Here is an 18,464-nt window from a genome sequence, read left to right as displayed (position 1 = left end):
TATTATCTATTACCGTCAGAACGTAGATAATATACTCGCATGGAAGATTATCCACAACCGGTTACGGGGTTAATGAAGGATAAATCGACCGAAAGAAAAAGGGAATCGGGATACCAAATACTAGGTATAAAAATGATGACCAAATCAAAGGGAGAAACAATCATTACCGACAATCGGCAAATGAAAAATGACTCGCTGGGGGATACATTGACAAAGGCAATGATCCGGGAGATATGTCACCGGTTACTGGGAGACATACTCAAAAAGGGGAAGGGCTATCAATACCGAATATTGGATAAAGATAACCGTCAAAGAGGGGATTACATCTACTGGATACTGGATAGAAAACCACGGAAGAGTAACCGTCATCGGTTAGGATGAACAAAAATAAGGTTAACTCTGCAAGGGGATCGAAATAGGGTTTACAGCTATCGGTATGCGGGTAGAAAACCACAGACTTCGCCGGGGAAAAGATGGACAATTACTGGTTACTGAGCAATCATTCATCTAAACTACGGGGAAGTGCAGGGAAAATCTCAAGAAACCAATCTAGGAACAAACTAGATAGGCACAATGAAACAAAACTTCATCCTTATGAGGGTATAACTCAGGGGAAACTCCATCCCAATATATGTGTTGGGAGGAAACAAAAACAACAATCATCCACGAGGACATAACTCAGTGGGGAATACGGGAGAAAGGATAGACGCTTTATGCTTATGGGGCTGACTCTACATGAGGGAGATCAGACACCAACGGCTGCTTGGTGAAAAATGTATCACTGAATAGCAGGAGTCAAACAAGCAAAAGTATTTATGGCAAACAATGCGACATGAATATTTGAATGTTGAAATTATGCATATATGCGTGGTTTATGTATGATGAATGTTGACAAAACAGACATATCTAACACAAACAGGTCGAAATATCGATGGACAAACATCCGGTACTACATCTCGAGAGAGAAAGCCAGGTCCACTGGGGAACATCCTATCTGATGGGGACCAAAGATACCAGGAAACAAAGATTTCTACAAGGGAATGAGCATCACTCATCCCAGCCGGGGACAAGATCAACATACAGATAAAATTCGCCGCGGAAGCACTCTACTGGGGAAATTATCAAAGACGATAATGGAACTCTGTGGGGAACAACCACCAATCAGAAGTCTCCAGGGTCACCACTATATCGTACTACTGACGAAATCACATCTGTCGAGGAGGAAGGATCATCACTCCGCTGAAGGAAAGGAAGATGAATACCTTTACCAACTACTTTGTTCGGGAGAAAAAAAATGCAAACAGGCTCCGACAAAAGAGGATACAAACATGTTGGCAATAGAACCCGATGTCTTACTCTGTTGGGAATCATACCATCTTTGGGAGAGCACTGAAGACATCCCAAGTATCCTTTCATCATTGTGAATGTTCACTTTGTTTAGAACACATTATGAAAAATGTATTTATTTAAAACAATGATATTTCTCCATTAAAACATGCAAAACATTTGTTGAATAGAAGAAAATAAGAGTGCGAAATAATTGGATAAAGGCTCAAATTTATTTGATGGAATGGTAGTTTGCAAATGGCGAGACTCCATAGATCTTTACAAATTTGAAATTGGTGATATATATTGGAAAAGGGCTAGATTGAACATAATGACCATTTCTCCATCAACTCTGAATCCGATGTATTTGAAGCTTCAGTTGACGATGACTGAGTGAGAATCTCTGACAGATGACAATTTGTAGAACAAAGTCCTGTCAGGGTGCAGTTACTTGCCAAATCCCTAATTTTTGCCTAGATTGCCCCAGGTACTCAATCTAGCGGGATACATATTCATTTTTTTATGTCTCTAACTTTTGCCTGGATCGCCCTTTCGGGTTTTCAATCCACCGAGACGCTCATTTTTGCCTAAGCCGCCCTTTCGGGTTTTCAACTTAGCGAGCTATTCTGTTTTTATTTTTTTAGGCGAAGTATTTCTTGACTGCATCTGAATTCACAGGACGAGTGAAATCCTCCCCATCCATAGTTGTAAGTATCAAAGCACCGCCTGAAAAGGCCCTCTTGACAACATATGGACCTTCATAGTTTGGAGTCCACTTGCCCCTGGAATCGGGCGCGAAAGACAAAACTTTCTTGAGCACAAGGTCACCTTCTCGGAACACACGAGGCTTGACCTTCTTATCAAAGGCTTTCTTCATCCTTTGCTGATATAATTGACCATGGCACATGGCAGTCAATCTCTTCTCTTCTATCAAATTCAGCTGGTAATAGCGACTATGAACCTATTCAGCATCAGTCAACTTGGCTTCCATCAAAACTCTCATTGACGGGATCTCCACCTCTACTAGGAGCACAACCTCCATACCATAAACAAGAGAGAAAGGAGTTGCCCTTGTTGAAGTGCGGACAGATGTACGATATCCATGCAAAGCAAATGGCAGCATCTCATGCCAATCTTTGTACGTGACAACCATCTTTTGGATAATCTTCTTGATATTCTTATTAGAAGCTTCAACAACCCCATTCATCTTGGGTCTGTAAGGAGAAGAATTATGATGTGCTATCTTGAACTCGCTACATAACTCTTTCATCATCTTGTTGTTCAAGTTAGATCCATTGTCAGTAATGATCTTATCCGGCACACCATAACGGCATATGATTTGATTCTTGATAAACTTCACGACCACCTGCCTGGTCACATTTGCGTATGATGCCGCTTCAACCCACTTGGTGAAGTAATTAATTGCTAAGAGAATAAATATGTGACCATTAGACGCTTTCGGCTCTATCATGCCAATCATGTCAATTCCCCACATAGAGAAAGGCCATGGTGACGAAATCACATTCAGAAGTGTCGGGGGAATATGAATCTTATCCGCATAAATCTGACACTTATGGAATTTCTTCACATATTTGCAGCAGTCAGACTCCATTGTCAGCCAATAGTAGCCTGCTCTCAATATCTTTCTAGCCATGGCATGTCCGTTGGATAGAGTACCAAACAAACCCTCATGGACCTCGGTCATTAATAGGTCTGCTTCGTGTCTATCCACGCATCTGAGCAGAACCATGTCGAAATTTCTTTTATAAAGCACATCGCCTTTGAGGTAGAAACTGCCTGATAATCTCCTCAAAGTCTTTCTGTCTTTCACAGATGCCCCATGCGGGTAAATTTGGCTCTGAAGAAAGCACTTGATGTCATAATACCATGGCTTGTCATCTTGTACCTCCTCTACTGCAAATACATGAGCTGGTCTGTCCAAGTGCATCACAGTGATGTTGGGAACTTCATTCCAAAGTCTAACCACAATCATTGAAGCCAGTGTAGCAAGAGCATCTGCCATCCAATTCTCATCTCGAGGAATATGGTGGAAGTCAACCTCATTAAAGAATGTTGAAATCCTTCTCGCATAATCTCTATATGGGATGAGGCCAGGCTGATTCGTCTCCCATTCACCCTTAATCTGATTAACAACAAGGGCCGAATCACCATAAACATCAAGATGTTTGATCCTAAGATCAATACATTCTTCCAATCCATAATACAAGCCTCATAATCAGCCATATTATTCGTGCATTTGAGAGTTAGCCTTGCTGTAAAAGGAAAATGTGTGCCTTGAGGAGTAATAATCATTGCCTCAATACCATTTCCATATTGATTCACAGTGCCATCAAACACCATGCTCCATCGGGAACCAGGCTCTGGTCCTTCATCGAGCGTTGGCTCATCACAATCTTTCATTTTCAAATACAGAATCTCCTCATCTGGGAAGTCATACTGAACTGACTGATAATCCTCAATCGGTTGGTGTGCCAGGTGGTCAGCCAAGATACTACCTTTAATCGCCTTCTGAGTTCGATACTCAATATCATACTCAGATAACAACATCTGCCAACGGGCAATCCTTCCAGTTAAAGCAGGCTTCTCAAAGATATACTTAATTGGATCCATTTTGGATATCAACCAAGTTGTATGATTCAACATATACTGGCGTAAGCGCTTAGCGGCCCAAGCCAAAGCATAACATGTTTTCTCAAGCATCGAGTATCGCGACTCACACTCTGTGAACTTCTTACTCAGGTAGTAAATAGCATACTCTTTCTTCCCTGATTCATCTTGCTGACCAAGGACACAACCCATTGAGTCTTCAAGAACTGTCAGATACATAATCAATGGTCTCTCTTCCACAGGTGGGGACAGAATCAGAGGCTCAGACAAATACTCTTTAATACTGTCAAAGGCCTTTTGGCAATCCTAGATCCAATCATGAGACTGATCTTTCTGGAGGAGCTTGAATATCGGTGCACATGTGGCAGTCATGTGGATTATGAATCTAGAAATATAATTCAAGCGGCCAAGAAAACCTCGGACTTGCTTCTCAGTTTTGGGCGCATGCATCTCTTGTATTGCTTTGACCTTCGCAGGATCAACCTCAATACCTCTCTCGCTGACAATAAAGCCCAATAACTTGCCGGAACGGACTCCAAATGTACACTTGTTCGGGTTCAGACGAAGCTTATACTTCCTCAGACGCTGAAAGAGCTTCAACAAGTGCTCTACATGTTCAACTTCCGTTCTTGACTTCGCAATCATATCATCAACATATACCTCGATCTCCTTGTGCATCATATAGTGAAACAAGGTAGTCATAGCTCGTTCGTACGTGGCTCCGACGTTCTTCAAACCGAAGGGCATCACTCGATAACAGAATGTTCCCCAAGGTGTGATGAATGTTGTCTTCTCCATATCCTTGGGTGCCATTTTAATCTGATTATATCCGGAAAATCCGTCCATAAACGAGAAGACATTAAATTTAGTTGTATTATCTACCAACATGACAATATGTGGTAGAGGGAAATCATCTTTCGGACTGGCTTTATTCAAGTCTCTATAGTCCACACACATTCGGACTTTTCCATCTTTCTTAGGCACGGGCACAATATTGGCCACCCATTGAGGATATGTAGAAGTCACCAGAAACCCCACATCAATTTGCTTCTGAACTTCTTCTTTGATCTTCACTGCCATATCAGGATGAGTTCTTCTGAGCTTCTGCTTCACAGGCACGCACTCAGGCTTCAACGGCAGGAAATGTTGCACGATATCGATATCTAGACTAGGCATGTCTTCATACGACCAGGAAAAGACGTCGACGTATTCTCGTAGCAACTCAATCAACCCCTTCTTAACAGATTCTTCCAGAAGCGCCCCAATCTTCACTTCTTTAACACAATCTTCAGACCCCAAGTTGACTGTTTCCAGATTCTCAAGATGTGGCTGAATGATCTTCTCCTCATGTTCCAGTAGACGGGTAATCTCATCAGGAATCTCTTCAACATCATCTTCTTCCGCCTCAAATACAGGGAATTCAAAGTTGGGAGATGGTGTGGGATCATTATGTTCAATGGGTTTGATCAACCTGCATAATGATTTTGGATATAAAAGAGATTTTAGAATTCAAACAAGGCAAATCAATATGCAGATGAAAAGATTGATTTTTATTCTTTTTATTTCTTAGGGTTTTATGTGATCACCAATTTCATGCAAAAGCGAAAAGGGAAAATAATTGGAAAAACAAACATTTAACATGAGTTTATTGAATGAAAATATCATTGTATTTATGCGCCAACAATGTCATAACTTCTCCTTTTGGCATGGGAGAAGGGTTTTTAAACACAATGAACATTACTTTGACTTATGGATAACCGTCGGAACATCAACAGCGACCCAATTATTGCAGATCCCTCCAGGGATGATGAAGTTGCCAGAATCTTCCTCTAATCCTCTTCCATAATAGCAGCAGCTTCCTCATCTCGACTAGTGTGGATGAATCCACCACTCTTGAACAAACCTTACTTGTTGAAGACACCAGAAGAATACCCTATGTCAGCCTGGGATTTGTTGTCTTCCAGCTTAATCATTTGCCCCAATCCAGTAGTTATACCATGCTCAATGGCCAACTTAGCATCTTTATAGGATGCAAATGAAGAAGTTCCTTTCTTAATAGGTTCAGCAATAGATAAAGCTTGGAACAGGGTTCCAACTTCATCCTCAGCATCTATATAAGAGAAGGAAGACAAATGGCTAACCAGGAGAGCCTTTTCTCCCCCTACCACCACCAGCTTCTTGTTTTTAACAAACTTCAGTTTCTGGTGTAGGGTGGATGTCACGGCGCCTGCCTCGTGAATCCATGGTCTGCCCAAGAGACAACTATACGATGGGTGAATGTCCATGACCTGGAAATCACTTGGTCCAATTTTGACTGGGAGTTCAACCTCTCCAATCACAGTTTTACGAGACCCATCGAAAGCTTTCACCACCACTCCACTCTGCCTCATGGGAGGCCCCTGATATGACAATTTTGCAAGAGTGGATTTTGGCAATACATTCAATGATGACCCAGTGTCCACCAGCACATTGGACATGGCATCATCTTTACAGCTCATAGAGATGTGTAGTGCCAAATTGTGGTCTCTTCCCCCTCGGGGAGATCAGCATCACAAAAACTCAAATTGTTACAAGCGGTGATGTTTGCAACAATACTGTCAAATTATTCTAATGTGACGTCATGATCCACATACGCCACATCCAACACCTTCTGCAAAGCTTATCGGTGTGGTTCTGAATTCATCAACAATGATAGTACAGAGATCTTTAATGGCGTCTGTGTAGCGGGGTATTCGTTACCATTAGAGATATTGACTAAATCCAAGGTAAACCATACAAGTCGAGTCGCCACCGCACATCTATTTATCCAAAGGAATGGTTAGAAAGCGAACAAAAACCTAAAAGTTTTATCGAATCAAAAACTAGTAAAAATGTCAGAGATCGGGGTAAGGGGGTTGGTTATGCAATGGGAAGGTTTTAAGCACCCAAAACATCCTAGGTACTCCTAGGGAGCCCTTTTCACATTTGTTTTAAGGTTGGTATTTTATGAAAAATTATTTGTGCAAACATGATTGAAGAGATGAGAAGAGAATATACAAGTTATTTACATTTTTTTGTTTGGATGGATAAACCCATTGCCTACGTACCATCTTAAAAAAGATTAGGATCAAAACCTCGTAGTTCGGGGTAAAAATTTCAAAATGGGTTGGTGAATTGATTGGTCCAAAAGCCTTAAGGTCTTTTGTTATCCAAGGGAGAACACTCAACCTAAAACCACAAATCCACCATGTGAGGATAGCTTCAACATGCTAATGAGGGGTTAACCCTATAATAAGCATGGAAGACTCATTGTCAATCACTAAGGATATAGGTGAGTATTACATCTACCTCAAGGATAACTCAAACCTAATAGCTAAAGGTTATGAAAAGTTTTGATTAAGAAAGTGGCCATTGAAACCACAAAAGTATTTGAGTGAGTGGTATTTACCAATGAAAAGTATTTACAAAATATGGTCAAAGTTGATTTAGAAATTCAATTCAAAATAAGTGTTATGAAAAGAAAGTTTGAAAATCAAAAGCATAAGGCTTAGGTTTCTAATGTTTGAAAACAAGTGTTAAATGTTTGCACAAAAGTTTTGGCTTGGGTTAGAGTGGAGGGAAGAAGAAGAATGGCTAAAGTCCTAATCATACAAGAGATAAGGGATAAGAAACAAGACCACAAATGGAGTTTCTCTCTTGAGATCATATTGATGATCCAAGTAGCTTCCATCCTTTGGAATATGCAAGCAAAATAATAGTAAGCTCAAGCAATCAACAATCAATTAAGCTCTTGGAAAGTTCCTCAATGGCTCTTAGATCTCTCTCTCTCTTAGAAGCTCATGGTAATGGTTCCTCATTTAGACTCAATGTTGGAATCCCTAGCACAAGAACACACACATTAAAAAGTTCTATCAAACAAATCAAAAATGAACAAGCAAGAGTTTAGAAATTGATCCTTCCAAAATTCTCTTTAGCATTTATAACACTCTAAAGGCCCAATGCCTAATTGCTCTTTGACTTTTATAACACTCTAAAGGCCCAATGCCTAGTTGCTCTTTGACTCCAAATTTGCATAGGGAAAGTCCTAAAGTCTAAGTCCATTTGTCCATTTCTTTGCCTTTGGTCCACAACAATCAAATCAAAACACAAGCACAATGATATATACACAATTATGTGCTCAAGTGAGCAAAAGGCAAATTGCATTAACATAAACATGTGCTCAAGTGAGCAAAGAGCAAAAGCAAATGAGTAATATGTACAAGAATAGTAAATTGCATAAATGTAAAGAGCAAAAAGTAAATGTTAATGGTTAATGGTTAGTGTTAGTAGTTAGTGTGCCATAAGGCAAATTTAGCGCTATGTTAAGCAATCGTAATTGGACTTATGTACAAGTCACAACTATCTGAGGCCGGTCAATAATAATGTAGGCAACAACACAAGTTAGAGTTCTTGATTAGTGAATCAAACTCCAATAACTTGCCATGCCAAAAAGAAGATGAGGAATGATCTTGTATTGATTTAGGTCCTTTGCATGATTTAGAAAGCAACCTATCCTTAATGCAAAACCATTCACTTGATCATTGATCAAGATGAATTAGATTTGAATCAAGGAAGATTAAACCTCCCTAATCAATGCTAACCATCAACCTTTAACTCATTGATCAAAAAAGAAAAGAAGAAGAAGAAAAAGAAGATGAAGAATAGAAATGAAGAATTAAAGTGCATTAAATGAAATGGAATGAGATAATCAACAAGCTATGACCAAAGATAGAAAAGATCTAGGTCAAACAATAGAAAACAGAAGCAAAATGAAGATTAGAAGTCAAGAAATAAATAAAATATTTTTGGCATTTTTTAATATTTAAAATAAAACTTGAATTAAAATATTAAAGAAAGGTCAAACTTCAAACTCACTTCAAATCAACTTTGAAAAGTCCAAGTGAATTATCCCAAGTTCAACAAGGTCAAACAAAGTTTGACAAAAAATTTCAGCATTTTTAAAAGTCAGAAACTATTTTTAATCAAATAAAAATGCATAAAAATAACCTAATTGAACTAAAATCTCAAATAAATCTCAAATAAATTAATAGATTGATGAGAATATATTTCATAAATCTATCATCATTCAAAGAGGTTGAGAAAATATTTTTGTATTTTTTGGATATCAAAAACTATTTAAAATGAATTAAAAATAACCAGAAAAGAGAAAATTATTAAAAAATAGTAAATGATAAAATAAAAAATATTAAAAATCATTTTTAGAAACTAGAAATTAAAAGAGAAATAATGCAATTGGTCCCATAATTTTTGGACCAATAATGAAAGAGATATGAATTTTAGAAATAAAATAGAATAAAAAAAATAGAATGGAAATTAAAATCAGAATTAAAAATGATGAAAAAATGTGGACCATTGGATCTGAGCTCATTAATTGAGTTGGCAGATCAAAGAGCCCACACGCGCGTGCTCACCAAACACTACAGTCAATGAGTCACATGGAGTATTAAAAAAAGTTATAACGTTGGACAACCTAGATCTAATCTAGAAATGAAAATGGACGACCATGATTGGATCTGGAGACCAGACGGTGGCCAGCGCCACCGTCTTCTCCGGCTAGCTCCGGTGAGAGCTCAAATTTGCAGAAGAACAAATGTGCACCAAAACACACGATCCAGGTACCGTTCGAAAGGTGAAGTGATGTACATCACTCCTATGCCACTCAATTCCACTCTAGATCCCTATTGGGAGAGAAATCAGAGATGGAACTTTGGTGGTGTTCAACTGAACTTGCTTGATTTCAAAAATTAAGAACACAATAATGATGCCTCTATACAGAGGACTTCAGATCACACACAATCAAGGCAAATGGAACAATATATGAGTTGTTTCGAAGCAAAATGCAGTTGAGTAAAACCTTGAAATTGAGATGAATTGAGTCACTATCTTTGAGTTCTTTTGCAAACAGAAGCTTCAATGGATCAAGGTGAAAAGGTCTAGGAACTTTAGATCTTGAGAAAACAGTCGAGGAAACTGAATTCTAGATCTGGAATTTTTAGAGAAAATTGAGATTTGTTCCTTTGGTATGGGTGTGGATTCAATTCAGCAGAGGTTTAGATGCCATTAGGTTGAGGAAATGAAGAGCAAAGCACTTGTATTTATAGCCAAAGCCAAGGTGGGAGCATGAACAAAGCATTGCATGGGAGAACTGGGCCTCCATACATGGGCCTGTACAGGCGCATGGAGGGCCCAATTCTGATTGGAATTGCAGGCTTGTATCATGAATGAGTCAAATGGACGTGCAAATTAGCTTGTGTGAGCTCATGCATGGCAATTGAATCAAGTTTCCAAAAATGCACTAAAAATTTCTCCTCTTCGAAAATGATATTTCCAAAATTGAAACATAGGCTTATGGGTAATGGTTGGAAATCTTGTTGCATAAGGAACAAATACTATGTTGATCAAAACTTCATTTGGGCCTTGGAAATTAATGAAAATTGAGCTTGAAGTGTAGGGTGTAAAACATGCATATGTGAAATTTCCAAAATTGGCCAATGTTCAAGCCCTTATGTATCAATGATGAAAGATCCAAATCATAAAACCTTAAACATGAAAGTTGTATATCTTTTCAAGACAATCAATTTGGACTTAAAGTTTGCATCATTTGGATTTTGGATGAAGAAGGTATGGGAACTTGAAGTTGGACTTTTTCACATTTCAATGCATTTGGTCCAAAGTTACCTATAATGTTTTGCATTATCACATGTATTTATTTTGCGATTTTGCAATTTTGCTCAACATAACATTTGAAGTAGACACAATAATATTTCCAATTCATTAAGTCTCACCCCAAACTCATTAAAAATGAATGAGTTATGTTCATGGGAAGTTGACCCAAAATTAGGGTTTCAGTCAAAAGGACCTATAATGTCTTGGAATGGATGATGACCTTCCAAGCTTCAAATAAACTTTTGATGAACATGAAAGTTGTTGATATTGTTCTTAAGAACATTTTTGCTTTTGGGGTCATCTTCATTTGACTAACACATAGAACGTTAGGTCTCAGAGTATTTCAAAATAGTCAGATGAATTGACTGATCAACTTCTCAAGTCCACAACTCATATCCTGATGAATTGATGATTGAAGACACTCAAATAAGTTCAAATATGCATGAAATGATGAATTAAAGAACTTCCCTTGATTGTATTTGACCATGGGTTGAGGTTGCTTCATGAGCAAGGCACAGTTGATAGACAGATGAATTAGGGTTTCCTTGGGAAACAAACCTCCAACCCTTTGACTTGCTTTGATCAAAATGATGAATTGAGATACTTGGAAGGCATATTTGATGGATGAGAACTTTGGGAACCATTACCATGCTTGCTTTCATCTTCTCTTGACCATATCAATACCCATAGGGTCTCCTTAGAAGCTTTAGATCTTGTGACTGCTCAAGCTACAAATAAAAGATGTTAGTGACATATTTTTGTGGTTTTGGTTAGTAGATGAATGAGAAAAGCAATAATATACAATTCAAGCATGCTTGGTGATCTAAACCAACTCACAAGAGATCCCCCCCCCCCAAAGGCAAAGGGAACCAAGATGCTCATGATCCTTGAGGCTATGCAAATGCAATGTAATGATGCCATGAGGGATCTTAGGGTAAAAATTAGGGTCTTACAGATGCCCCTATTTAAGGTCATTCTAGCCGGAGAAGTGACGGTTAAAATCTTCATCTCGACGAGGTAGAATGGGCTTAAATAATAACAAAGAGACGAATTTTGGTCCCTAAGAGACCTCATGATGCAAATGTATGTATGCAAAAAGTAATACTCTGTGGGGATATGTGTCCACAAAGAAGAAAAGAAATTCGGAGAAACTGACAATCCACATGAGTATTTCACTCCATGGGACAGAGACTCTGGGACTCTTAAGGGGATAAGAAAGGAGATAAATTGCGTGAGCAGGTCACGACTTAGAACTTGCTGAGAGACACGAGAGGGATTCCAATGGAAATAAATCAATGGAGGGACTAAAGCTGACTCAAAGATGCATGTATTGGGGAATATGCCAATACAGCAAAATTATCCATAAAGGATACCTCGAATAAAAATCCGGACTCAGACTGGGAGAATCCACTGAGGGACTTTGCTGGGGAAAAACCACAAAGGACCCTGATGGGGCAAAGTCCAGAGAGAAACTCAGCTGAGGAAATAACAAAATGAGGTACTACCAGTTGCTGGGTAATAAGCTCAAAGAGACATGTGATCCAAACACCGGTATAAGGGTGAGATATATCAACATGCTCTGGGAGATTGTTGGTGTAAGCCCTAGAGGCCAATACTTTTGGTACTTGTATCGAATTATTTAAAGGCATTTTCTTTATTATGGTTGATTAATAAAGTCCCTAGAATAGATAGTCCGTTTAATGTATTAAGTGTGACTTAATCATGAGAACACATTAAACATAAGGACACTATTCTTAAAGTATCCGTAGTCGAGCTTTAGTGTGAAGTGGGATAACATTAAAGCATTAAGACTATTATGTTTGTAGACTGATGATCACATCTCATGGATCATGGATAAAGAGTTATCAAGTCTTAAACATAGGTATGAATATTAGGAGTAATATTTATACCGGATTGACCCGCTATGAGAATACTATATAGAAAGTTATGCAAAGTGTCATAAGTTATTCTCATGGTGATAATAGTGTATACCACTCTTCGACCTGAAACCACTATGGATCCTAGATGTAGAGTCGAGTGCTTTATTGCTGATCCAACGTTGTCCGTAACTGGATAACCATAAAGACAGTTGATGGGTACTCCACGAAGCATGCTGAGGGACATGAGTGTCCTAAATGGAATTTGTCAATCCTGCGTAACAGGATAAATGTCTATGGGCCCAATATTGAACTGGACAAGGGTGACACGGTCTATACCTTGTGTTCAATATAGACATAAGGGCAAAGGGGTAATTATACATATAATTATTATCACAGGAGGTTTTGTCAGATCACATGACATTTTCGTGACTTGGGTAGCAGTGATGTGTTGCTAGATACCGCTCACTGTTTATTATGTTAAATGCGTGATTTAATATAATTGCCAACGCCGCGAAAACCTATAGGGTCACACACAAAGTACGGATTGATGAGAAATAGAGTAACTAAGGAACACCGTAAGGTACGGTGCACTTAAGTGGGAGACGAAATATGGTAAGGTACCAAATACTTAAGTGATTTTGGGCATATTATAAGATATGGGCCAAAATACACTTAAGTGGGCTTTTTGGCTTGAAGCCCACACAAGTGGTTCTATAAATAGAACCCCTTGGGTAGAAGCATTGTCACTCCAATCCACTCAGACAGAAATTCAAGTAGAGACTTGGAATTTTGTTTCCCTCTTTCTCTCACTCAAAGCCTTCACTCATAACAGCTAGCACTGCGATTGAAGGAATCCGTTCGTGTGGACTGAGTAGAGACGTTGTCATCATTCAACGTTCGTGATCGCCCCGTGGATCTGTATCAAAGGTTTTGATCATTATCAGAGATCTGCACCAAAGGTTTGAATCGCCACAAGAGGTAACGATTCTATCACTGATCATGCCCATTCGTAAGGATCACTAAATGGATAAATTTTTAAATTCCGCTGCGCCTTGGATGGCAATTCTCCTACAGTGGTATCAGAGCCACTTACGAAACCATGAATCTGATAACTGTTTTTGTTCTGTAATAATATGATTAAAGACAAAATGAATCAAAGGTTAAATTGAGATCGATCAAGTTACATATATGTGATATATGTAATCCTGATGCAAAATACATTATATATGATATAGTGTGCTCGTTTCGTTCATTCAAACCCTCGATGATTGTTTTCCTTTGAGCGATCAATGGTCGTTTGCTTCTTGATCCGACATTAGTATGGTGAAGCAATGACGTGTTGATCAATCATACTGAATTAACAATCGAGATGTGTTTGACGGTCTGAAATTGGTGCATCAGGGTTAGTGACGGCACAAGGGTTGTGTTGTCATAGAGTTATGCGATTGGGGTTTGACTGCACAAGAGTTGTGCTTTCTAAACACTTTTTGGAACAGTGTTAACCGATTAACGCATATGGTTAACCGGTTAGCGCAATGCGAAATTAAAATTTTTTAAGTTTTCAAACAGTGTTAACCGGTTAACGCATTTGGTTAACCGGTTAACGCAAGGCGGAAAACAGTTTTCCAAGACATTTTCAAATAGTGTTAACCGGTTAACGCATTTGGTTAACCGGTTAACGCAAGGCAGAAAACTTTTTTTTTTTTTAGATTTCAAACAGTGTTAACCGGTTAACGCAAGGAAATTTTCACCCGTTCGGCTAACTCAGTGCTTTAAAAGTGTCAAGTGTTGATACGAAAAGCGACATCGATTTTAAATGAATTATTCATTAAAATGTGATGATCGGTCGTCGAAATTTAATTTGATTTTAATTAATTAAAGGAATTAATAATAATAATAAAGTGTTTATTATTGTCTTGTGGTGATCGTTTATGGCCTTAGTTTTCCTTTGTTTTGTTTTGGGTTTTAAAATACGACCTGCGTGTCGTGCCTCTCTCTTAATCTCCCAAATGTAACTTCTTTTCTCATCTCACTCCCTCGTATGTAAAACGAGTTTCTTTCATGTAATGTAATGATATGAAGAAAGCAAAGAAGTCAGTGCCAAAGGAGGAAAACCTTGAAGATCTTGCTCGGAGAAGCTTAGATCGTTGTAGGTTAGCTTAGGTTCTCTCATTGGCTTGGGAGAACAATTGCGCTAGGGGCCATAACTGTTTCATTATGTATGTATGTATGTTGATGCACGTGAATGTATGTTGATGCATGTGAGAGACGGTTTATATGATAAACAAGCCGGTGAGATCAGAAAAATTGCAATTCCCTCAAATTAAATATTAAGTTTATGCTTTCCAAGTTTTAACACTCATCAAGACTAGTAATGGATAATGTAGGTTTCGCCTACACGAGGTGCATGATCTATATATTAGTAAGGTGCGATGGGATAATTGTAATATCCAACTGTTAAAACAATGGGTCAAACTTAACTAAACAAATTATAATAAGATTATATATATGTTTAGAAGCAAGAGTTGGGAATAATCCATATGATGGATTAGAATAAGGAGTTATTCACCCAACTGAAATTTTCGAGAGTTGTATGAGATACAATTGGAAGGAGTTCCTACCTAAAATAACCTAGTTTTATGTAATCCGCCTACGCGGACTTAGAACGAAGTGAAATATGGATCTCGATCCACTAGAAAATCTTCCAACGGGATTTTCCGAATCAGATGATGAGGGTCATTTGTTTTGAGTAAAATAGTGGGAGCATATTTAATTAAAGGCCTAATTAAATATGTCCATGATACTTATATTTTCATTAATCCTTATGTAGATTACCATGACAGCAAACACCTCTAACAACATCCTGCGATCAATCCTTGATAAGGAAAAATTGTCTGGGACAAATTTTCTGGATTGGCACCGAAACCTGAGGATTGTCCTCAAACATGATAAAAAGTTGTATGTCTTGGAGACACCTGTTCCTGAAGAGGAACCTCCTAGTTCTGCACCTAAGGCATAAAGAGATGCTTATAAGAAGCATGTCGATGATGCCAATGAAACTGCTTGTCTCATGCTAGCTACCATGAACTCAGAATTGCAAAAGCAACATGAGAACATGTCAGCGTTCGATATGATCGAACACCTGAAGTTGCTCTATCAAGAGCAAGCAAGGCATGAGAGGTTTGAAGTTTCAAAAGCCCTTTTTCAAAGCAAGTTAGCTGAGGGAGCCCCTGTAGGTCCCCATGTACTCAAGATGATTGGGTATGTGGAAAACCTTGAGAGATTGGGTTTTCCCCTCGAAAAGGAACTTGCAACTGGTTTGATCTTGCAATCGTTGCCAGATAGTTTCAGTCAATTTGTCCTAAATTTCAAACCTTTTTTAATTAATTTCTTTTTTTATTTTTAACTTAACCTTTTTTTTTACAGAGATAATATAAAAACCATGAAAATATTTATTTTTGTTTTTACTTTAAATTTTTATTCCAGTTCATACATTTAGGGTAGTATCTCAACAGCAGATAGTGTTGAGTGGCCTAGTGGAGAGAGTTTAGTTGCATAATATTAGGTGGGGAAGGTTCAACACTCATGTGTGGTACTTTTTGCTTTTTATTTGATTTTATCTTCCTTTAGCATTTTTTATTCTTTTAGTATGTTGATTAATATCTTTTTTATGTTTATTATACTCATGATTTCATTTGTTAATAATGCATAGTTGTTGTATTTTAGTTTAGTTCAAAACCATTTTTTAAACTATAAAAATCATACTTTTCTCGATTTAATATCGAGCCCATTTTTACACCCTTCTAAGTCGATTGCTTTTTAAGCATCGCCATCAACCTCACATAGCTTACTCTTGGGCTTTCTTACAATGAGCCGGTTCCCTTACACTTACACTCATACGTTGTTTAATGCTCATTCATTTCATTTCTTTGATTATTTGATTAAATATCTTATTGTCTGATTGACTGTTGCCTACTTGTATGATGTATGAGGCATATATTTATGTTGTTTGATTGCCATGACAACCCCCATTCATAACAAATGTATCCCTCTCCCATGAAATGTATAATATTTATTCTTTCATTCTTTATTCATCTGTTAATACAAGAATTAAAATGAACATTCGATAACCATTTCAAAACAAGATCAAAACCTCGATCCAACGTCGAGTAATCATTTTTTCAAAACCTAACAGAACCAGCACGTATTCATCCACCCTTTTGTAAGTCGATTGCTTTATGCATCGCCATCAACCTTGTAAGTCGATTGCTTTATGCATCGCCATCAACCTTGTAAGTCGATTGCTTCATGCATCGCCATCTACCCTTATCCCTAACACTTCTCCTTGCTCCATTCGTCGATTCTTGTTCCGATTAGGTAGCACCCATTAGATAGAACCCTTTGCATGATAACATATGTAGGATTCCCATATCCTTTTGCATGATAACATAGGTAGGATTCCCATATCCTTTTGTACGATAACATAGGTAGGATTCCCATATCCTTTTGCATGATAACATAGGTAGGATTCCCATATCCTTTTGTATGATAACATAGGTAGGATTCCCATATCCTTTTGTATGATAACATAGTTAGAATCCCCATTTTCTCTGCATGCTAACATAGGTAGATGTTCCCATTTGTAAATCCTAACACTTAAGTACATACTGCATGACAACTCTAGGGCAGAGCTTCCCCACTTCTAGACCTTTCTGAGCGTCTCCGATCTTGTGGCATGTAGTCCGTTCTACTGCAAAGAGGTAACTGCCTAAGACTCGATTCAGCGAGCTGCGACACCTACTGCCAGGACGTGAACACATTGCCCACTCTCCTTTGACACAACTGGTGTCCTCCTTTGTAAGTCCATGTTCAGATGGCAACCCCTATGTAGGGGAACTACGTCGCCCTGATTCTCATACCAGATGAGGTACGTAGGCAGGAGATCGTGCGAGATCTCTCCGGGCACCCTTTTTCTTTTTCACCCTTTTTCTTTTGGTGCGACAGTTGCTAGGCTCGAGTTCCCGACTCCTTAGTAACTTGTTGCTTGTTTGTTCTTGTGTGTGTAGGAGACGGATGTAAGCCCAACCATTGGCATTCCGTATCCTCTTGTCGTGTGCTTTGAGTCCGGTATAAGTCCATCAAGTGGCATCTGGTTTCCAGTGTGGGTATGTTTAGTTCGGAAGCTGATGTAAGCCCAGCGATTGGCGTTCGGGTTCCATGTTTGCCTTTTTGTGCGTGTGTTTTGTTTCAGCGTGCGTGAGCCGAACTACGGCAACTCTGATTCTCATGTTCAGATGAGATACGTAGGCACAAGATGCGATGTCTTGCCGAGTTTGACTAACGACTAACAACTAATCCTTGTTTGCTTTTGCCCTCGTTGCGATCCTTTCTCTCGCCCTCGTTGCGATTGAGACTTTCCCTTTCTCTTGCCCTAGTTGCAATCGAGACCTTTGTTCCTGTAGTTAGTTGAACTAAGTTTTGCTCTGATTCTCATTCCCGATGAGATACGTAGGCATAAGACGCGACGTCTTAGCGAGCATACTTCTCTTTCACCCATAGGTAGCCGAGCTACGAAGACTCTGATTCTCATATTCAGATGAGATACGTATGCAGTGGATGCGACATCCGTGCGAGTCATTTACTTTGACCCTCTCTTTTAGTAAATAATACATTAGATAAACACACACCCTTTAGACAAGAAACAACAAGAGTGGATCCCGTAGAGTACTACGGATGCGTAGGGGTGCTAATACCTTCCCTTCGCATAATCGACTCCCGAACCCAAGATTTGGTTGCGAGACCTTGTCTTTTCCTTTCCTTTCTCCAGGTTTACTTCGAGCGTTTCCTTTCCCTCCTTTGGGATAAATAACGCACGGTGGCGACTCTTCTGTCATTTCTTTCCCGCCGGTTGTTTTTTCGCACCTC

This window comes from Lathyrus oleraceus, chromosome 5, assembly GCF_024323335.1.
Source record: "Lathyrus oleraceus cultivar Zhongwan6 chromosome 5, CAAS_Psat_ZW6_1.0, whole genome shotgun sequence".
In the NCBI taxonomy this organism is placed as follows: domain Eukaryota; kingdom Viridiplantae; phylum Streptophyta; class Magnoliopsida; order Fabales; family Fabaceae; genus Lathyrus; species Lathyrus oleraceus.
Note: the sequence above shows the minus strand (reverse complement) of the source record.